The following is a 24,018-nucleotide window of genomic DNA, read 5'->3' on the forward strand; positions in this document are numbered from 1 at the left end:
TATTCCCACCCGGATTATGAACCTGGCGTCTCTGATACCACAAAAATGTCACGCCCCGTGATCGGAACGTAGCATCGGCGTTGTTAACAATTTTAAATCGTAAAAAAACAAGCCATATAGTATATAAATAGCCTTCAACCAGTCTTTTACAAATCCAGAAATGTCTTTACAATATCAAAACATGACAATAGCGGAAGCGAAATATAAACGATAATAAAACTAGTAAGACTGCTAGCAATTCCATAATTTAGACTTGATCACCAACCCCAAAATGCGTGTTGCTCATCATCATCCAACTGTTCTTCGGTATCTGGGAAGGGAAGTAAGGGGGATGAGTGTTTTGGGAAACAGTCAGCAAGAGGGGGCCAATCGTACATGCAAATGTCGAATATACATATATATAGGAGTTCAAAGGAAGCACGTTCCAACACATGTCGCAACATAAATCAGAACAAGGCAAAACTTGAAACTGAGTATCAACACATATCATGAATGAAACATAAACTTAGACATAGCACTGTTATTCATCTCGTTAATCATGGCTACTGATCAGTCCCTAATTTTTACTCCTCTAAGGGGGCGAGGCCTTAAACGGTTATTATAACCCACCGCATCAGGGCCATATAATAGCTTATCATGTTTTCAGAATTCCTTACCACTTCTTAAGTCGAATTCTAACAGTGCATAACAAGGAGTTTCATAGAATAAACATGTACGAATTTCAAAGAAGTATGAACCAGGCCATGTACGATTGAATTTTCACAAACAAGATCAACGCATTTAAAACATATATAGATATAAGCCCTCTTACAGTATTCGATTTATAAACAAATCGTGCAGAAGTATGAGTTGCTCGGTTCTGGACAGAAAATGCGGTTCCCTGATCAACTTTGGCACTACTTCTCGGCTTAGTTTGCTGTAGGTGATTTCTTGAAACTGGAACAAGAAGTATGCTCGAATTTGGACAGAGTTTATGCTCCAGCACTTTGACAGAAGTCTGCTCAAAAATGACAGAGCTGGAACCCGAAATGTGAAGTGGTGGTGGTCGAAATTTGTGTGATTTCCTTGAGGTTTCTGCCACTTATTTATAGGAGAAAATCAACAGGTGAAGGGTCTCCTCATTCATGGCCAATAATGTTCATTAACAGCCATGATTCCTCATTATTTCAGCTGTTACAATCTCTTGGTTTCTAGCTGTTACAATCCTTGGCTGATACATGCAACATTAATCTGCCTACTCATTGTGGCTGTTACAATTCTTTCCTATGACAAAACGTGGCTTCACAGCCCAGCACCCTGGCTTCCCAGCACCCAGGCATCGAGCACCTTGGCCTTGAGCACCCCGTCATCCAGGCTAGAGGATCCTTCCCAGGCCAAATCATAACACGGGTCCCACAGCATGGGCACCATCTGGAAGTGACAGAGAATAATAATGAGTAGGAATGGGCACTGTCCAGAAATTGCGGGAAGCGTCTTGTCACATTAAATAGCTGTCAGAAACCCATACCGTGCAATTATTGGGGTCTCCCAGGATTTCCTTTAAATACCAGGTTCCTTGTCTGGTTAAGGTAGGTTTTCTCACGTTTATCTACATCTTCACAATACACACTCAATTTCTCAATAGCATAAGCCCACTCCATACATCTTAATCTAATTTAAGCATCGGAGTGGCGACGCCGGAGAACCCCTCCGGTGCCCCACTGACGAGTTTTTCTTGTTTCCTGGTGCGTAGGCTTCATCTTCTGAGGAACGAGGAAACTTGCTGTTATTTTATCCCCGGGGTCATACCCACCCCCGGATACCCATTTTATGATAATCGCATCAAACTCCATGATCCAAGAGGCCATCCTATCTGGTCGGCTAATTTTACGAAGCCTGGTAACGTGTTCGTGGCATACGGTGCCATGCTTGACAGTGGCAACTTTGTGTTAGCCAGCAATACTTCAGCTGTCCAGTGGCAGAGTTTTGATGAGCCAACTGACACATTATTGCCATCCCAGATACTTAATCGAGGCAGCGTTTTGATTTCGAGCCTTCGGAGACGAATTACTTGTTGGGTACCAGTAATATAAGGTCGTATGCAAGGATTTCAATGAAATAATTATGAACTGCCGTCGAAAGCTTTAGAGAAAAAATATGAAGAACAATTAATACAATAGACAAATGGATAGAAATACTACATATTTTGAATGCTACTACGACCCATCTTTATTGACAAATTCAAAATATACGCATGTGCATTTTAGCCTACCAACAATGACTAATAATTGCATGTCACGACATTACAAATTAATAATATTTTACACTCCTCCTTGATTTGTAATGCATATACGATGCTTGAGATGATCCAATTTTTTTGAGGATACAGGCTTTATAAATGTATCTGTTATTTTCTCTTCAGTGCTAACAAAAGTCAGCTGAATTTCTCCGTCATTGACGAGATTCCTGATGAAATGATGACGAAGTTCTATATGCTTTGATCTGAAATGAAAAACAGGATTTTTCGTCATAGCAATAGCAGACATGTTGTCACAGAATATTTTTGTAGGACTTTTTTATTCTTGTAAATTTTTAAGAATCCTTCGTAGCTAGATTGCTTCACAAGAAGCATCAGTAGCAACAATATATTCTGCTTCGGCAGATGAAAGTGCAACAGTCTTCTGTTTTTTAGAAGACCAAGAAATTGGTTTTGTACCAATACAGAATACATATACAGATGTGCTTTTCCTATCATCAACTGATCCAGCCCAGTCACTGTCAGTATAGCCAATTAGGCTATTGTCATCTTCTCTGATATATTTTATACCATTATTTTTTGTTCCTTGCAAAAATCGCAGTATTCTTTTGGCAGCGGAAAAATGAATTTGAATTGGGTCACTCGTGAATCTGGATATCATGTTCACAGAATGAACAATATCTGATCTCGTGTTAGTGAGGTACATTAATAAACCCACTAAACTTCGATAAATTGTTGCGTTGGTCTTTTTTGCTCCATCATTTTGCTGCAATTTTTCATTTAAGGCCATTGGAGTTGTGACGGGATTACACATAGACATATTGAATTTTTTCAGCAAATCTTCTGTGTATTTTTCTTGAGAAATAAATATTTCTCCTTTCATTTGTTGCACTTTTATGCCAAGAAAATATTTCATAAGGCCCAGATCTTTCATCTCGTATTCTTTCATCATGGCCTTTTTAAATTCTTCTAGCATCAGAGGGTTAGTGCCAGTATATATCAAATAATCAACATAAAGGCACACGATCAAAAATTCATTTGTACCTCCCTTTTTGACATAAAGTGATGGCTCACTTGGGCTTCGATGGAATCCATTGCTGATGAAGTAATTGTCGATCTTACTATTCCATGCCCGAGGTGCTTGTTTTAAGCCATAAAGTTCTTTGTGGAGGAAATAAACCATGTTTTCTTTGCCTTTTACTACGTAGCCATATGGTTGTTATACATTGACTTTTTTTGCAATTCTCCATTTAGAAAAGCTGATTTGACATCAAGTTGATAGACTGGTAGTTCCTTCTGTGCAGCAATAGCAAGTACAATACGAATTGTTTCCATTCTCGCAACAAGTGCAAATGTTTCATTAAAATCAATCCCAGACTGTTGTAAGTAGCTTTTTGCAACAAGTCGTGCTTTGTGTTTTTGGATTGATCCATCTTCATTGAATTTATTTTTGTAGATCCACTTTAATCCGACCACATCTTTATTTTTTGGGAGATCAACCAAGCTACAGGTTTGATTTTTCAGAATAGTGGTCATTTCATCATTCATGGCTTTTTGCCAGATTTCTTTTTTCACGGCCTCTTCAAAATTCTGTGGTTCACAAGAGAAAAATGCAACATTTGATAAATCACAAATTTCTCTTAGTGAACGTACCTTTCTCACAGGCGATTCTGAATCAGAATCTGAGTCAAATATATTTTGGCCGCATACTGGATCCACTGTAGAACTTGCTCCAGAATCTTCTGTTTGTTTTGATTCAGTGGAATTTTTATTTTCCCAGTCCCATGCTTTAATTTCATCAAAGTGTACATCTCTTGAAATTATCAACTCGTTTATTTTTGGATTAAACAAACGATAGGCTTTTGATTCATCACTGTAGCCAATAAAAATATATTTTTCACCTTTTTCGTCGAATTTCTCTCGACGTTGTGAATGAATGAGAGAATAAGCCAGACATCCGAAAACTCGAAGGTGTTTGATTTCCGGTTTGCGCTTATGCCAAGCTTCGTAAGGAGTTTTATTTGGATTGGCCTTGGTAGGTGATTTGTTGAGGATGTACACAGTAGTATTGACAGCTTCCGCCCAAAAGGTGTAGGGAAGACCTTTTGCTTTCAACATGCTTATGGCCATTTCGACAATGGTTCGATTTTTTCTTTCAGCTACACCATTTTGTTGAGGTGTGTAGCGAGCTGTCAACTGCCTCCGGATTCCTTCTTGACCGCAATAATTTGAGAATTCTTTAGACAATAATTCCCCACCACGATCAGTTCTGAGTGTTTTGAGTTGGAGATTGCTCTCTCTTTCAACCATCTTCTTGAACCGGACAAATACTGCAAAAGCTTCTGATTTTTTCACCAAGAAATACACCCACATCATCCTGCTACAATCATCAACAAAAAGAAGAAAATATTTTTTGTTTTGAAATGATGATGTCCTTGTTGGTCCACAAATGTCCGCATGTATCAGTTCAAGAGGTTGTCTTGCTCTCCAAGCAGTCTTAGGAAAAGGTAATCGGTGCATTTTACCATAAATACATCCTTCACATGTTTGGTCCAAAAGTTCAATATCAGGGAGTCCAATCAACATGTTTTTCTGTTTCAACCATCTCAGTCCATGGTAGTTCAAATGCCCATATCTCAAATGGCACAAAAGTGATTCTTCAAATTTTTCAACATTTAATGAGATATTATTATCCAGTGGCATTGTCAACGGAAATACTTTGTTCGGAGCCATTTTTATTTCCGCAATCAGTTTCTTATCTTTGTCCCTTATTTTGCATTCACTTTTTTCAAAATTAACTGAGTAACCATTTTGAATTAATTGTCCAACACTCAGTAAATTTGAAGTAAGATAAAGGACATATATGACATTTTCAATAAATTTTGTGTTACCTCCCTTTGTCCTCACGGCTACAGTTCCTTTGCCTTCAGCAGGTTACATTTTTCCGTCTCACATCTTGAATTCCGATGAGAAACTTTCATCAAATTTGATGAAGTAATCCTTGTGTCCTGTCATGTGATTACTACAACCACTATCCAAGTACCACATATTCAAGGAATTATTGGTCATGTTCATACATGAATAAAACATGATTTTTTTTTATCATTCTCCTCCGTGAAGTTGGCTTCGTTTCCTTCATTTTTTTGTCTGTGCCAACAGTCTTTATAAGAGTGGTTTGGAATTTTACAAGTTTTGCATCAATCCCAACAATTTTTTGATTCATGACCCGGTTTCTTGCAAATAAAACACGAAGAGTTAGAATTTATATTACCACTGCCATTTGACTGTTGTTGAAGCGTGGTTTTCCTCTTCCTCGTCCACGGTATCGATAATTTTTGAATCCTCCTTTTTGTTGAAATTGTTGGGATGTGCTTGATCCTCCACCTTCATATTTTTTCTTCTCCGCTATTTTGAGCTTGGACTCAAAGGCTTGCTCAATGGAAGGTCCAACGAATTTACTCATCCTTTTTTCATGGGCTTCTAAAGAACCCATCAACTCCACCATCGTGAGTTTTGACAAATCTTTTGATTCTTCAATTGCAGCCACAACATGTTCAAATTTTTGTGGCAAGCTCCGTAAGACTTTTTCAACAATTTTCTTGTCTTCGATGGTATCTCCGTAACCTTTTATTTGATTGATTATTTCAACTACATGTGAAATAAATGTACGGATTTCTTCGTTTTCTTTCATGGCTAAATTATCAAAATCTCGCCATAAAGATTGAAGCTTGATAAAGATAACTTTCTCGGACCCTTGAAACTCCATTTTTAGAATATCCCAGGCTTTTTTGCAAATTTCGGCACCCATGATTCTAGGAAAAATGGATCGATTTATACCTTGTTGAATGAAAAATAAGGCTTTGGCATCTCTCCTGATATTTTCTCGGTACTCCTTTTGCTTTGCTTGAGCCCACGTGGCCAAGGTTTTGGCATCTGCTGGTTCTGGTATATCATTTTCTACTATCTACCAAAGATCTTGAGAGATAAATAGATTTTTCATCTGAACTCTCCAAAATTCATAACTTTCGCCATCAAATACTGGAATGGGTGCAGTTAATGAATCTTTAGACATTATTTGTATCAGAATATTTTTGCAAAGTAGAAAATGAACGTGGCTCTGATACCACAATTTTGTTGGGTACCAGTAATATAAGGTCGTATGCAAGGATTTCAATGAAATAATTATGAACTACCGTCGTAAGCTTTAGAGAAAAATTATGAAGAACAATTAATACAATAGACAAATGGATAGAAATCCTACATATTTTGAATGCTACTACGACCCATCTTTATTGACAAATTCAAAATATACGCATTTGCATTTTAGCCTACCAACAATGACTAATAATTGCATGTCACGACATTACAAATTAATAATATTTTACATTACTCCGTGGGAAAATTCATGTTTACACTGCAGATGAATGGAGATCTCATGTCTTATACCAAAAACTTCCCTATGGATGACCCCATTTGGAGCTATTGGTCGACTGACACCACCTGGAGTGGCTTCCAATTGATCTTCAACCAATCAGGCTACGTCTTTCTTATGGCGGAGAACGGGACAAAACTTGATGTCTTGTCATCAAATGGGGCTTCAACTAGTCTATATTACCAAAGAGCAATAATGGAATATGATGGACTTTTCAGGCATTATATCTATCCCAAGTCTGATAGTTCAGTTGGTGGGAGACCGAAGGCATGGACTATAGTAACTTTTTTACCTTCCAATATATGTTTGAGGATCGGTGGAGATGCCGGTTGGGGCGCCTGTGGTTTCAATAGTTTATGCTCACTGGGAAGTGACCAGAGGCCTTATTGTAGATGTCCAATTGGTTACTCTGCCATGGATCCAAACGACAGGATGAGCGGATGCAAACTGGATTTCGTTCCACAGAATTGTGATCAAGAATCACAAGATGCTTCCTCTTTTAGCTGTGTTGACATGCCTACCATGGATTGGCCTGGTTCTGATTCTGGTTTCTTCCAACCAGTCAGTGAAGATTGGTGCAGGCAATCTTGCCTTGCTGATTGTTTTTGTGCAGCCGCAATTTATCGAAATGATAAGTGCTGGAAGAGAAAGTATCCCCTTTCCAATGGAAGAAATGATCCTAGCCTGTGGGAAAAGGCATTGGTAAATATCAGAAGCAACACTACTAATTTAGACGCTCCTAGAAGCAATCCGAAACCGGGTAAATGCAACCGATCCACCGTGTTGATCACGGTATCAGTTCTGTTGGGCACATTATTGTTTTTTCTGTCGCTCACAACGGTGTTGTTGTTTGCCTATTCAAGAGGACGAAAACAAAAGATTATGCGGACATATGCGACTTTTCCAGGAGTAAATGTGAGAAGCTTTAGTTTCCAGGAACTAGAAGAAGCTACAAATGGATTCGTGGAGGTATTGGGTAAGGGTGCTTTCTCAACGGTGTTTAGAGGTTTTCTAAAGAATGAAAATGGGAGAACTATAGCCGTGAAAAAATTGGATAAGATCGCCACCGAAGCCGAACAGGGATTCAAAGCCGAAGTTAGTTCAATCAGCAGAACAAACCAAAAAAAATCTTGTACAGCTTCTCGTATACTACGACAAAGGTCAAAACATGCTTCTCGTATATTAATACATGGGCAATGGCTCGGTAGCGAGCTATCTTTTCAAGAACTCGAAGCCCCCCGATTGGTACACACGAGTACAGATTGCGTGTGAAAGGAATATTCTATTCTTTAAAATCATCCTATTTTGAAAAGATTTTATTTAATATCTTTTGCCTTTCTTGGACATGAAGGAATCTTATTTAAGTTATTTATTTCCTTGATTAACTTGATTTGTGATATTATTGACTTTATCATATCATATCTAATGGGAATCATTTTTCATGTTGTGTAGATTTGATATGGTCGAATCTAGAGAATCCTATGTCTACAAGGAAACATCTAGAAGGAAGGATTCTAGTCTATATATATTGGAGATCGACCGATACATAGAGAGACCGAGAGAGTTTATCAAAAAGGCTTCATACACGTACGTTGAGTGAAGATCTTCTGAAGTTGGTATCGATCGTATTTACTTGATGCTTTGAAGAAAACTTGAAGATCAAAGATCGAAGAAGTGTTTTCGTCTCTACAAGTTTTGGCATCAAGAGTTTTTCTCCTTACTTTGTTTTAGTTATTCTATTTCATATAGAATGTTTTAGGAGAAATTTTACTATTTATTTTCTCACTTGTTTTGAGAAATTGATTTTTACAATAATCACTAGTTTTAGGGTTTTTAAAACTCTTTGAAAGTTTTCTAGTGAAGTTTTGCCCTGAGGCGCTGCAAGAGTATTTTATACTCTTGCTTAAATCATTTGAGTCTATTTATTTGTTTGCTTATTTATTTTATTCACATTTTAATTATATTCCGCTGCAAATTACTCAAGGTGTTATTGTAGGTGTTGTCAACACCTTGTGACATCACCTCAAACTGTTTATGTGCAACCCCTATTCCCTTACAAGTGGCATCACAGCCATCTTCTTGATACACTAAGAACTGATCTTGGTTTGTTTATTTTATTACAGGGAATAAGATGGACTCATCGTCTGTTGCGAACTCATTTTTGAAACCTTCTGTCCTTGATGGCATGAATTACGCACTATGAAAGACTAGGATGCGATATACTATCAAAGCAATGGATGTTCGTGCTTGGCAAAGAATTCTGACTGGATGGACTCCTCCAAAGATATTAGATCCAGAAGGAGACTATATCATCAAGCAAGAAGAAACTTGGACTGCCAAGAAAACATAGAGTTCAAGCTAGAATGTTAAAGCACTCAATGCAATTTTTGCAACTGTGGATATGAGATGTTTGGAATCATATCTGACTGTACTATTGCTAAGGATGCATGGGATGCTCTTCAGAACACTGTTAAGGAACTTATAGCGTAAGAAGAACAAGATTGAGATTGTTAAATGCAAAATTTGAGAATATCAGGATGGATGAGAATGAGACTATTGCTAATTATGATAAAAAAAACTTAGGGAGATAGCTACAGAGGCGCATGCTCTTGGAGGACCTATTGATAGTGAGAATATGGTAAACAAAGTCCTTTGGTCTTTGCCAAAGAAATGCAATGGGAATATTTGGGCGCTTGAAGAAGTAAAAGACACTTCAAAGATGAAGATGACTGAACTGATAAGTATCCTTCAAGTATTTGAGATGAACTCATTAGCATAAGAAAAGGATAAAGGGAAATCAATAGCACTTCAAGCTTCAAAGCCCTCATACGAGGAATATGTTCAATTTCATCAAGAAGTTCATCAGTCTGATTTAGAGGATGATTCGATCTCTCTCATGACTAGGAAATTCAATGATTATCTGAAGAAGATGAAAGAGACTAGAAAGACGGATCAAAATCTCAAGGCTCCAATGTTCTCTAACAAGCCTTTGAGAATTACTGGACCAGAACAGTCACCAAGAAAGCTTACTGATACTTCTAAGCCTCGAATGATGTTGGAAGGAAAGAAGAAGTCAGTACCAAATAAGTTAGACACTGTTCAATGTCATGCTTGTCAAGGTTTTGGACACTATGCAAATGAGTGTGCCAACACACTGAGGAAAGGAATGAACACGTCTTTAAGTGATGAAGAGTCTGATGAAGAAGAACAAGAGGATGAAGAAAGTCATACTGCCTTATCTGCCCTACTGGAGAGCAAGAAGAAGTTTCAAGTCAATCCTTTAGGTGTTTCCACACCTGGCCGCAACATCTCCCAAAGGTCAGTCTGTTTAAATTCTTCCATTACTGATAATATATGTGATAATGATACATGTGAAGAGACAATGTCCGTGGAAGAAGCTCGGATGATGTTTGAAGAATTACATACTGATTGGATTGAAAGGAATAAGTTAAACACCATTCTTTCAAAAGAAAATTCTGATCTGAAGGCTGATGTGTCAAGGATTGAAGTTATGCTGAGTAAGAAAGACATGAAATTAAGTCAGGTGAAGGAAGAACTCGGAAAGGCAAAAGCTACTTTGGCTAAGTTTAATTCAAGCACTTCCAAGCTTGATTCGTTACTCATGATGGGAAGAGATGTTACGGCTGGTTTAGGTTTTGAAAACAACATATTTGAGGTTGGTGAAAGTTCGAAAGGCCCTGTGTTTGTCAAGGAAAGTTGCAGTACTGAAAGCTCAAATAAAAAGGCCTCACCAATTGTACCTCCAAAACCAAAGCCACAGCCTGCTGCTCCTTTAATGTCTAGAAGGAAACGTAAGTACATTTGTCACTACTGTCATAGACCTGGTCACATCAAACCATACTGTTTTAAGATGCAGGAAGACTGCATGTATAGATCTGCATTGAAGGTGTTGCCTAAGGTGTTGCCAACACCTCCCCACAACATCCCCAGAAACAGATCTTATGTAAGAAAGGTTTGGGTACCAAAAGCTGATATTCAATGTCATATGATTTATACTGCTTTGAGAACTAATGTTTCAGGTGTTTGGTACTTTGATAGTGGTAGCTCTCGTCATATGACAGGTTTCAAGAAGTTTCTCACTGATTATGTTGAACAGAAAAGTGGAAAAGTAACCTATGGAGGAGGTTCAAAGGGAAACATTGTTGGAAAGGGAACTCTGAATGTTGCTGGTTTACCTAAGCTTCGCAATGTGCTTCATGTTGAAGGATTAACAGCCAATATAATAAGCATAAGCCAACTTTGTGATGACAATTTGCATGTGCAATTTGATAAGAAATTATGCAAAGTTTTTGATGATTCAAATTCGTGTGTCATGACAGGTATTGTGGTCATTGGATAATTGCTATCAACTTGGAGAAGAGATGACCTGTCGACATACAAAAGTGAATGAGTTTGATTTATGGCATAAAAAACTGGGTCATGCCAATTTCAAGATACTAAAGAACTTGAGTAAGTTAGATGCTGTCAGAGGTATGCCTAAATTAAAATCTGGTATTCCATTTGTGTGTGAAGCATGTCAGAAAGGGAAGCAGACTAGGGTATCACACGAGGTGTTGCCAATATTTGTGACAACACGCTGCCTTGAGCTTATACATATGGACTTGATGGGTCCAATGGATGTTGAAAGCTTTGGTGGTAAGAAATATTCTTTTGTTTGTGTGGTTGATTTCTCACGATATACTTGGGTAAATTTTCTGAGAGAAAAATCAGACACATTTGACGCCTTCAAGAAACTGCTCACTAAGATTACGAATCTATATAATCTGAAGGTAATCCGTATTCGCACTGATCATGGTAAGGAGTTCGAAAACTCTTCTTTTGCTAGTTTGTGTGATAAAAAAAGGTATTTCTCATGAATTTTCTGCTCCTAAAACTCCACAACAAAATGGAATTTCTGAAAGAAAAAATAGGAATTTGCAAGAGATGACAAGAGTGATGTTAAGTTCGAAAAATATTTCGAAGCCTTGAATACTGCATGTCATATTTCAAATAGAGTTTATTTGAGGAGTGGTACTACTATGACATCCTATGAAATTTTTATGGGAAAGAGGCCAAACCTTAAATATTTTCATGTTTTTGGATGTGTATATCATGTTTTGAATGATAGAGATCATCTTGCTAAATTTGATGCAAAAAGTGATAAGTGTATGTTCTTGGGATATTCATCAAATAGCTGAGCCTATAGGATATATAACTTGAGAACAAGGACTATTTTTGAGTCAATTAATGTTGTTTTTGATGATTTTGCAGATCTAAAGAAGAAAACAGCTGAGGATGAAGTTGATGATCTGCTGGAAAATTCTGAAAATTTAGATGTTGTCCAAGGAGCGTTTCCAACACCTCCGACAACACCTCCTATAGAAAATCCAGAATCAAAAGTTGAAAAGCCTACTGATGAAAATACTGATGAGAACAGTGAGGTAAATGAAGCTGAAAATAATGTCCCAAGCAGAATTCAGAAGAATCACCCAACCTCACAGGTCATTGGAGATGTTCATGGAGACTTGCAAACTCGAAGGAAAGAAAAAATGGATTAATGAAATATGGCAGGTTTTTTGTGCATGAGTTCTGCGTATTCTCAGGTAAGATTCTCTTGTTTCGTGTCAAACATTGAACCCAAAAAGGTTGAAGAGGCTTTAAAAGATGAATTTTGGGTCAATGTTATGCATGAAGAGTTATAACAATTTGTTAGGAATGATGTTTGATACTTGGTACCGTGTCCTGCTCATGGTAATGTCATAGGAACTAAATGGATTTTCAAAAATAAAACTGATGAGTTGGGAAACATCATTAGAAATAAATCTAGGTTGGTAGCTCAAGGGTATACACAGGTTGAAGGGGTGGATTTTGATGAAACCTTTTCTCCTGTAGCCCGCATTGAGTCTGTCCGACTTTTGCTTGCTATTTCGTGTAACATGAGAATGAAACTTTTTCAAATGGATGTAAAAAGTGCCTTTTTGAATGGGATCCTAAATGAAGAAGTTTTTGTGAAACAACCTAAAGGATTTGAGGATCCGAATCATCTTGATTATGTGTATAAGTTGAAAAAGACATTATATGGATTGAAGCAAGAACCTCGTGCATGGTATGAGAGACTAACTGAGTACTTGCTCAATATTGGCTTCAAAAGAGGTGAAGTTGATTAGACTTTGTTTGTGCAAAAGTCTCAAGGTAATATCTTAATTTGCCAAATTTATGTGGATGATATAATTTTTTGTGCTTCAAATGATAAACTTGTTGATGATTTTGTGAAGTGCATGTCTTCCACATTTGAGATGAGCATGGTTGGTAAGTTAACATATTTCTTGGGCTTGCAAGTGAAACAAATGTATGATGGTATATTTTTGTGTCAAAGAAAGTATGCTAATAATCTTGTGAAGAAGTTTCCGAATGACAACACTAAACACATGCGCACACCTATGGGGTCTAATGAAAAACTTTCTAGGGAGGATGTTGCCGAAGGTGTTGACAACACCCTTTACAGAAGCATGATTGGTAGTCTTTTGTATTTGAGTGCTACTAGACCTGATATTATGTATAGTGTTTGTCTGTGTGCTAGATACCAGTCTAACCCAAAAATTACTCACTTAAAGGCCGTGAAACGTATACTGAAATATGTGGCAGGTACTTTGAATTTGGGTTTGTGGTACACTAATGAAACCAATTCGAATTTGCTAGGATTTAGTGATGTTGATTGGGCTGGGGATTTAGATAAGAGAAAGAGCAATTCGGGAGGATGTTTTTACTTGGGGAATAACTTAGTGTCATAGTATAGTAAGAAACAAAATTGTGTCTCACTGTCTACTGCCGAGTCTGAGTATGTTGATGTTGGTAGCTGTTGCTCACAACTCCTTTGGATGAATCAAATGCTAAATGATTATGGTGTTAAGAGTGATACTCCTATCGTGTACTGTGATAATTCTAGTGCCATTGATATATCCAAAAATCCAGTACAACACTCTCGAACTAAACACATTGACATTAGACATCACTTCATTCGAGATTTGGTCGAGAAAAGCATGATCTTAATTGAGTTTGTTGGAACTAATAACCAATTAGCTGATATATTCACAAAAGCTTTGGATTTCGAGAGATTATCCAGTCTAAGGAAGTCTCTCAGTATATGTGCATTATAAACATAACTGAGATGTGGTTAGGAGTGTTGCCAAAACCCTGTGACAATACCTTTTCATGCATGTGCATTTTTAGGATCTTAGGCATATTGCATTCATGCATTCATTCTGTTTTGTGATGTGTTGGATACTTTGTAACCATTGACTAGTTTTCACTCAGGATTCTTTGCAAAATATTTTACAATTTAATGTGGATTAATCGAAGAAGTTTTCTGACTAAGTCACGAAGTAGTGGAGGGACGTTCGTGTATTCCATGATCATGTCCCAAATGAAAAGTAACTTTGCAAAATCAGAATAACAAAAGAACAAGAATGATTAAGCTTGAATTGAGTCAATCATCAAATTTGATTGATAAATCAGAAGCAAATGGAAAAAGCTACCTAAAGGGGTCCATTTGAAGATCGTGTCTTTAATGTGCAGGCTACCAATTCTGTAAAAATAATAAAGTGGATATCATAATTTTTCAGAATCCTGAAGTGTTGCTAGGAGATGTTGCCAACATCGTGGAAAACACCTCAATTGTCAACATATATTTGTGCATATAATTGCATTTTATTTTTATGTCACACTCTGTTTTTAGACATAATTAAAACATGTATATTCTTATTTGTGAATATCTTTGGCCGAAAGGTTAAGAATTCTGATCAAACAAAAATTTTGAATTTTGCCCTATCCACTGAATTTTTGAATTTGAATGGGATTGGATTTTGTTTCAGTGGTGTTATATTCTGATGAGGAGTTAAAATTGGGAATATTGGTGAAATATTTGGGCCTAGATTATCGGTGAAAATCAAAGAGATTTATTGCCTAATTTAAATCGGATTTTTTACCATTCTTGGATGGTTACCGTTGGGGATTTTGTTACCGTTAGGGCCTACTGATAATCCGAGTTAGAATAGGAAAAGGTTTGGTGTGGTATAAATTTGTGTTCTTATCTGTTTTTGGAAATATTGTATTTCCTTGCTTCGTCCCACACCTCTTTATTCTCAGTGCTCCCTGTTTATCAATTCCCTAAATTTTACTTCGTATTTACACTCTCGCATATTAAAATGGCCGGAAAAGGTTTTGATCCACACGACATCCGTTCTGAGATGGGATATACGGAAGATGCTGCGGAAGGTGTTACAACACCTCTATCACCACACCCCGTGTTTGAACAAGTCATAGTTCCTGTTGCTGAAGAACCAGTGCCCCTGGACTCCATCGCTCCAGGAGAGCCAGACAATGAGATAGATGTGGAGAATTTGCCTGAGATGTCTGTGCTAAACAAGGTGTTTCCCACGAAACCCTTGACTCGCCGATCCAAACTTTAAGCAGGATATAATCCAGATTATACAGCGTCGAAGAGATTTCGAGGAAAGGGCCAATCTTCAAGACCTTCTCTCATGGACACCGAGTACTCATCTGGTGATGCAAGTGATGATGAAGAGTACAAATTGGTGCATCGAAAAAGGGGAAAAGCCAGTACCATGGACCATATGTTCCAACCATCCCATTTCCGTTTGAGAAAGAAGAACCCTCAAAGAAAGATTCATTGTCTGATGATGAAGTCACAGAGTCAGACACTCCATCTGTTGGTGCTAAAAAGAAAGATGCATCTGCATCTATTCCTACTGTTGAGGAACCATCATCTACTGCTCCTCTTGAATTTTTGATGATGAGAAGATGTCGATAGCCCAGTTCATGGCAAAGATGAAGAAATCAAAAGGAAAGAAAGTTGCAGAGCCTTCTAGTGAATCGGATGAAGAACCCGATGAAGAGATGCTTCAAGAATTCGCTGATAACAGCCCACATCCCTCTGATAGTTCCAGCTCTGACTCGAGTGAAGACTCAGATGCTGAACAAGAATTGGTAGAAGATTCAGATTCTGATGACTCTGATGATGAGCAAGAGGATGTTGAGGAAGGTGTTGCCGACACCTTGGACAACACCTTAGGCGAAAAATATCGGGTAAATGAATCTTATTCTTCTGCTTTTTATTCAAAGGTTGTTGCATACTGTTGGGATAAATATGCTGATAGGGAGTTTCTTGAGGAACACAATATTGATGTGGAGAGCTATGGAGCTCAAAATTTGGTCAGGTTCTTTGAGGTGAGAAATCTGCTGGCCACCGTCTCCACTGCTGGTCCGTATTGCAGGGAAATTGTACGAGAATTCTACTGTAACTTGACTGAAGCTGTGAAGGATCCACGATATGTCAAGTATGGGAAGGTATATGTGTGAGGACATATTTTTGCCTTCAGTCCTGCTATGATCAATGGATTCCTCCATACACTTACTGGTGATGATGTTGCACTACCTAATTTGGATGAGATGATATCTGCCATCACAGGAGGGCAAGTCACTGTATTTCCAGCTCACCCTAAGAAGTTGCAAGAAGCAAAGCTCACCTCCTTCTACTCTGTTTTACACAAGACCGTTGTCAAGACATGGACTCCATCTGGGAATTCTACTGTTGTTACCAAGAATCAGGCTCTAGTCTTGTACGCCATTGGCACATGAAGCAATTTCAACTATGGTCAACTTGTGTTTGACACAGTCATGGCCTTTGCAGACCGTGCACAACCAACTTTGAAGCTGCCTTATCCATCCATCATCTATTCTATGCTGCTGTCTCAAGAAATTGAGAAAGATGATGATGAGGTTCTTATTGAACCAGGAGAACTGCTGAAGATAGCACCTGCTTTGCTGATAGGCAATAGAAAGATAGAACTACCAGCTTGCTTAGAATCAGGTGTTGCTGCAGGTGTTGCCAACACCCCATCTGCCACTGAAATTTTTGTACCCCCTCTACTGCTCAGAACATTGATTCTACATTTGTTCAAGCTCAATTGGTGCATACTGAGCAGAAGATTGCACAAGCTAAGGCTGATCTTGCCTATTATGAAGGGTTGAAGGCTCACTACGAGTCATTACTAAGTGGAGCTGGCCCTTCTGAACAAAAAGGGGGAGAAGAAAGAGCAGGAGAAGAAAAAGAAGCTGATACTGATGGATCATCTGAAAGCAATCAATTCTAGATTTGCTTTAGTTTTTCTAGTTTATTTTTTTTATTTTTTTTGCTAAGTTTGTTTTTGTTTTTTTTGCTCTGCTCTCCTAATCAAAACTGTTTTTGTGATGTTAGCTCTGCTATGTGTTCGTATTTCTGATTCTCCCTTCACTTATGTTTTCTGATCTGAAGTGTCGTAGCTAGATGTTGCCAACATCTCGTGACAACACCTCTTCTTATACTTAGGGGAAAAATCTATTTAGGGGGAGTTTTGATTAAGGGGGAGTTAAGTTGATTTGTTTTTATGTGTTTTGTCCAGAAAGGCAAAAAGGGGGAGATTGAAAGGAATATTCTATTCCTTAAAATCATCCTATTTTGAAAAGATTTTATTTAATATCTTTTGCCTTTCTTGGACATGAAGTAATCTTATTTAAGTTATTTATTTCCTTGATTAACTTGATTTGTGATATTATTGACTTTATCATATCATATCTCTAATGGGAATCGTTTTTTATGTTGTGTAGATTTGATGTGGTCAAATCTAGAGAATCCTATGTCAACAAGGAAACATCTACAAGGAAGGATTCTAGTCTATATATATTGGAGATAGACCGATACATAGAGAGACCGAGAGAGTTTATCAAAAAGGCTTAATACACGTACGTTGAGTGAAGATCTTTTGAAGTCGGTATCGATCGTATTTACTTGATGCTTTGAAGAACACTTGAAGATCAAAGATCGAAGAAGTGTTTTCGTCTCTTCAAGTTTTGGCATCAAGAGTTTTTCTCCTTACTTCGTTTTAGTTATTCTATTTCATATAGAATGTTTTAGGAGAACTTTTACTATTTATTTTCTCACTTGTTTTGAAAAATTGATTTTTACAATAATCACTAGTTTTAGGGTTTGTAAAACTATTTGAAAGTTTTCTAGTGAAGTTTTGTCCTGAGGCGCTTACTCAAGGTGTTATTGTAGGTGTTGTCAACACCTTGTGACAACACCTCAAACTGTTTATGTGCAACTTCTATTCCCTTACACTGTGTGCAACTGCTAGAGGACTTTGTTATCTGCACGAGGATTGTAGCAACCAGATCATACATTGTGACATCAAGCCTCAAAATGTACTTTTAGACGACTCCCACGTAGCCAAAATCTCGGATTTCGGGCTAGCCAAGCTTCTAAGACCTGATCAAACGAGAACCAATACGGGAATTCGAGGAACCAGAGGGTATGTAGCTCCCGAATGGTTCAGAAACATGCCAATTACCGTCAAGGTCGATGTTTATAGCTTCGGCATCTTGTTACTGGAGCTCATGTGCTGCAGAAAAAACGTCGACACCGATGTGAAGGATGAACACGAGGTGATTCTTGCTGATTGGGCTTATGATTGTTACATAAATGGTGAAATCAAATTGTTGGCCTCGAAAGATAAAGAAGCCATGGGCGATATGAGGCGGTTCGAAAAGTTCGTGATGGTCGCCATTTGGTGTATTCAAGAAGATGATCACTGAGGCCTAATATGAAGAAAGTAATGCATATGCTTGAAGGATCGGGTGCAATCCCTGTTCCTCCAAATCCTTCACCTTATTAGTTACATTGGTTTCCTTACTTTTTGGTTTGTAATTTTAATTTTTATTCCATTTCGTTTATCGATCTGTGGAATAATGTCTTGATGTGGGATAAAATCTTAATTAAATATGCGATTTACATGGTGGAGCTTATAACGTATTTATATAAATAAAATAACTCTTGACAATAAGGGTTGAAAATGTTGAAAATATGTATGTGATGAAGTATTTATTTTTGAACTATTTTGAATTTTCTAATGAATTTTATGAATAGGTATCTCCATTTGTGAAGGAGAACACGTACAATTGAGTTAAGAAAATTTATAAAGTGTGTAGTTTGATATATTTGAGAGTTTGAGAATTTTACATTTTACAACAGATTATCAGCACGAAGCTCTAAGATTCTCCATATTTTTCCAAGCTCCAAAACACAAGAAAAATGTAAGAATACTCAACAAATAAGAATATTTATTTTTCTGTTTATATATTTTTATTGTGTATATATTTAATATATAATATCATGTTATTATATAAAGAGAGTCTCTGACACCTCATTATAATAACGTGATGTGATTATATTATTTTACTATTTATATATTTTTATTGTGTATATATTTAATATATAATATCATGTTATTATATAAAAAGAGTCTCTGACACCTCAGTATAATAACGTAATGTGATTATATTGTTTTACTGTTTATATATTTTTATTTATATATATATATATATATATATATATATATATATATATATATTTGTATAATGTCACACTATCTAATATATCTTAAAAAGGGAGAGTTTAATTTTGTATTGTCAATATTGTCCTTAGGTTTATTTATTGCTTTAATTTAGTTTTCATTTATTGTGTGTTATGTTGACAATGATGTCCTTTAATCATTTTCTATTTTAAAAATTATCTTAAAAATTAATTGTCCAAAAATATTGTTAAATTTGTTCATAAAATTTAAAAGGCACACACAAGAAATCGTTACTTTTATTTTCAATTTATTTTTAATGTTTCAATTTTTTGAAATGGTTATGTTTTGTTTTATTATTTTAATTTTCTCTTCTTAATTTTTTTTCTTCTTATTACTTAAAAAATTAAAATTATAAATGAATTATAATATATCTTATAACATAGGTAACTTCTACAAAAAAAATTAATTTTAAAATATTGTTATCAAAGTTAGTTTTCCGTTTATTAATATTTCTCAAAATAAATAACCAAATTAGATAAAATTAATTTTAATATTTATTATATTAAAAATATTTTATTAATCAGAGGAGGATATATCATTAAATATAAAATTATAAAAATATTTTTTAATACTAAATTTTAAGAAATTTTTTATTTTATTCCAAAATTTAATAAAATTTTGTTAATAAAATATTTTAAAATTCCAATATGATATATATATATATATATATTATATAGTAAAATATCGTGACGATATTTTAAAATATTAAAATTTTTGAAAAGTTTAGTTGTTTAAAATTGAAATATAAAAAAAAACTTTTGTAAGTGAAATTTTTTAAAGGCAATATTAAATATTTAAGAAATGATATTATAAAATCAATTTTGTATAATATTAAGTTAAGTAAGGAATGTAGAGTACGTTATTGACATTTTTTGGAGTATAATAATAACACACTCCTTTGATTTATTGTGTGTGTTAAATTTTTATTTATCTAATATCTAATATATCTTAAAAATTATGAGTTTAATTGTTAAATGTCCACTTTGTCCTTGTGTGAATATTAAAATGATGAGAGTTTAGGTGTGAGTTTAATAAAATTAGAATGGTGAGAGTTTAATTGTGAGTCTTTCTCTTAAATGTCTTCCTATTAATTTATTATCATGTTAGATGAATTTTTATCCTACAAATATATTTTGCCTCGCATTGTTCAATTAAATTTTTTTTTGTATGCTCTGTTTGATTTATTGTGTAAATATAAAATAAATTGTATTTTTAAGTTCAATGTCTAAATAATTTTTTTTATTAAAAAGCGTGAGTTCAATTGTTAAATGTCCACTTTGTCCTTGTGTGAACATTAAAATGATGAGAATTTAGGTGTGAGTTTTATAACATTAAAATGGTAAGAGTTTAATTGTGAGTGTTCCTTTTAAATGCTTTCCTATTAATTTATTGTCTTGTTAGATAAATTTTTATCCTACAAATATATTTTGTCTCTCATTGTTCAATTAATTTTTTCCGTGTATCAAACTCTCTTTGATTTATTGTGTAAATATAAAATAAATTGTGTTTTTAAGTTCAATGTCTAAATAATTTTTATTATTATTCAAATTGTCTTAATGTTTAAATTATTGTCTTAAATTGATGTTTGTATCCACATTCATGACTTTTTATGTATCTACAAAAATTTTTCATTTTATTTTCACTAAATTAAAAAATTATTTGTTCGATTTTAATCGTGTTTAATGTAGATAAAATGCAAAATTATAAATTTGGTAGTCATCATTTGAAAGTTAATTGGATAAAAAATAGTGATAGCATAAAAATAATTAAAATCATGATGACAATGTTATCAATTTTTTTATATTAAAAAATGACAGCATATACAAAATACATGCATTATTAAAATTTAATATTTACACTATAATATATCGAATTTTAATTTAATAATATTTGGGTAACTATATTATTTTTTTATTAAAATTATTATTTATTAATTATTTGAAAAACAATGCAAAAAATTATCACTGAGGAAAACACGTGAGCTTTGAGATAAAGTAGAAAAAAATTGTATAAATTTATGCGGATCATTTAATAAGTTGATAATTTAATAAAACTTGATAAATGATGAATTTGAAATAGAAGATGGGGAGAAAATGAGATAAAAATGGTAGAGAAAAGTGAGGATAAATTAGTCATTTAAGAGCTAACCTAAAAGAGACGTATGTTAAATTTAGAGATAAAATAAGAATAAATTTTGGTGTGCATGATTGGACACAAAAACGGTTAGTATAAGATGTGAAACTATTATATAACTACAAAATTGGTATATAATAATTTTTTAGCCAAATTTATATATAAAAGTTATTAGAAATGAAAAATCCATACAATTAAACTAGGTTGAACTCTAACAAATAATAATAAGTATTAGTAATAATAAATAATAATAATAATAATAATAATAATAATAATAATAATAATAAGGAAATTTCATTGCATGAAAACCTATACAACATTAATTAATTGATGATGATGATGCTAATAATAATAATAATAATAATAATAAATACATATAATAATTATTAGTGATACTAATAATAAAAATAAATACAGAATGTGATTGTGTGTAGATATATGTTAGGAATTCAAGATCTAAGTTTCGGTGTTTGAAAACTTACCTAAGTCATCAATTGAAGAAGAAGAGGCAGAAGAAGCAAAAGGCAGATCAATTGAAGAAGCAGAAGCAGAAGCAGAAGAAGCAAGGATCAGATCAATTGAAGATCTCAACAATCAAGGAGCTTTTGTGCTAAAAGACAAAAGACATTAAATGAAGATTTGAACGTTGCCAACAAAGAACCAGAAATTCAAGATCTGAGAGCAATTTAAGGATACTTGTTGGGCACCTTAACGGATACTTTCTGGAGGCTATAAATACAAGAGACAAGCAAAAAAAGAAGGAGAGAGCTACAGAAAGAGAAGAGAATACACGATCAGAAAGTTAAGAGCTTCAAAGAGCAATCAGATCAGATTAATCAAACACACACTTAGCATCATATCAGATCAAGTGAGGATCATTTGTGTTGAGTTTATCGAGTTGTAAGATTATATCAAATCAGTTGAGTGTTCTGTAAAACACTACCTTTGTAACAAGAAACAGTCAAGGGCTGTGTTCTTGAGTGTCTAGGAGTTCTGAGATAGGCAGAGGTGTAAGTCCAATCTTGGATCGGGTCTGTGCAAATTGCTTGTGTAGATCAAAGTCTTCTAGAAGATAGTGAATCCTTTCGAGGAGGAAGAAGGGGTGACGTAGGAGATTGAGCTCCGAACATCCAGAAACAATTCACCGTGTTATTTCCCTTCTGCCTAACACTTTCACTCACTTCACAAATTTAACCAATCCATTTGAAGAGTGTTCGATCTTTTAGTCAATCTCTTCCGCACTGATTTAAGTTGGTTGATTAACATAGACACACGAGAAAGACAAGATTTCATTTACTAACCTATCTGAACTCCATACAGTTGAGAAAGACATTTTCGATCCTAACAAGTGGTATCAGAGCGAGGTACTTTCTCGTCTCTGAACATATTCAAATGGCCGCATGTAGTGAGATTGCTAAAAGCTTCTGGTACACCACCGTGGACAACTGTACTGCCAAAACTATTGAGACATGCTCCACTGCTAAGGATCTTTGGCAGCAGTTGATCAAGCTTGGAACAGATGAGGAGGCTGAGCAGATCAGGAGTCCAATGATTGAAGATCTTAAAGAACTCTGCTGCTCAGATAGTTCCAGATCAAATGATGATGAGAGCACAAGTCAACCAATTCATCCATCTGACTTACTCGAACGTTTCTCAACTGAACCAATCGCTTTTATTGAGGAATCTTGACATCCAGTTAGCTCATCAAGCTCTGATGATTATGAAGATAGCTGTCTCATGGCCAAAAGTGACCAACAACCTATCAGCAATCAATCATCAGATCAACTCTTCTCCAGTGAACAGGTATTTGATTTCAACTCAGATGAATTTACACGAGAAGATTTCGCAAATGCATTACATGACATGAGTAATGAGTATCAACGACTGTGCTTAGCATTTGAGGAAGTTAAGGCCAAGCAAAATGATCTGTCGGACTGCTCAACTGAACCCAATTGGGAAACATCAGTTGAGAAAATCAGTCTAGAAGCAGAGATTGCCAAGCTTAAGACTGAAAATGATAAGCTACAAGTTGAAAGTCAGCGGTTAAGATCAGAAAATTTAAGACTGACTGAGCTGACCACCACCTGGAATAAGTCATCAGCATTGTTAACTGAGATGCAAGAGTCACAAAAATCTTTTGGAGACAAGACAGGTCTCGGATTTAGTGACAAGGACTGCAAACAAGCTGAGCCAACTACTCAATCCTGTCTGGACAAGAACACTTCAAATTATGTGAAATTTGTCAAGTCCAGCACGATATATGAAAATATAGAACCTGATAATCATGTCAGTTCACCTATATCTCAACCAAAAACTCTTTACAATCGAGGATTGGGATATGTGGAACCAGAGAGTTCTAACTCAAGCCGGATCAAAAATAGACCAGTTCATTCTGGATAGGTCAAGCAAGACAAGACTCTATGAAGGTACAACATAGACCACCTTATTTCAAAAATAGATCCGTTCAAAAGAGATATTGGAGGCCTAACTTGTACAATCAATCTAGATAGACATATCCAATGCACAAACGACACAATGCATATCATATTTATCATTCACATACATATCATCAGCACACACGGCACAATATACAAACTTTATGGGACACTTTCAATGATCGACCTATTAGATTAATCAAAGTTTGGGTTCCTAAAAGACTAATCCATCGAGGACCCACATAAGATATGGGTACCATAGAATATTTTTATTTGTATTTGCAGGTGACAAGTACTGAGAAGAATTGAGAAAGG

At 35.4% G+C, this 24,018-nt stretch overlaps 1 pseudogene; it reads left to right on the forward strand.

Annotated features, from left to right (window-relative positions):
- Positions 1-18,397, forward strand: part of LOC140873960 (G-type lectin S-receptor-like serine/threonine-protein kinase LECRK3) — a 99,705-nt pseudogene extending 81,308 nt beyond the window's left edge.
- Positions 18,398-24,018: the final 5,621 nt, after the last annotated feature.

Source organism: Henckelia pumila, chromosome 1 (assembly GCF_033568475.1).
Source record: "Henckelia pumila isolate YLH828 chromosome 1, ASM3356847v2, whole genome shotgun sequence".
In the NCBI taxonomy this organism is placed as follows: Eukaryota; Viridiplantae; Streptophyta; class Magnoliopsida; order Lamiales; family Gesneriaceae; genus Henckelia; species Henckelia pumila.